This window comes from Opisthorchis viverrini, assembly GCF_000715545.1.
Source record: "Opisthorchis viverrini unplaced genomic scaffold opera_v5_364, whole genome shotgun sequence".
Lineage (NCBI taxonomy): Eukaryota > Metazoa > Platyhelminthes > Trematoda > Opisthorchiida > Opisthorchiidae > Opisthorchis > Opisthorchis viverrini.
This window is the reverse complement of record NW_008752026.1, coordinates 116,970-117,504: the sequence shown is the minus strand read 5'-3', so window position 1 is coordinate 117,504 and position 535 is coordinate 116,970.

Below are 535 nucleotides of genomic sequence, written 5' to 3'. Positions count from 1 at the left end.
CTAAAAACTAGCTGGCTTGCATAACCCCTTGCCACATGGCGCACGTTTTTCGCTCTCTTGCGGGACTATCCGAGGGGTACAATCCATTGAGGAAGATACACAAACGTGATCGATGCAAAATAATCCAAGCCAAACAACCTTTTAGTTCGCGCGTCTGCGTGATCAGGTGGCTGAATCAGCTGATCGTGAGTGCCGCTTAAATGGCTTAGCTCAGATGTCAGTGCGACTCAGCCTGGCACTTTAGCAGCTAGCCCATCAACATGAAAGAACTTCAATAAGCTTAGTTTTCATGGGGTACTCACTTGAATCTCTCGTTTATGATATTCTACGACTGAATGTTCTCACACAGGCCGCCTCGCCTTTCATTTGGCGCGGTATTCGAGATATCGCAGGTTATTTTCATACAGGGAACCATTCACTAGGTTTCTGAAAACTCTACGATATGAGGCGGCCTGGGTGCAGCACATTCAGTTGTGGAGTATTATAAACGAGAGATTCAGTTGAGTCTTTCGTGAAAACCAAATTGATTTGCGAA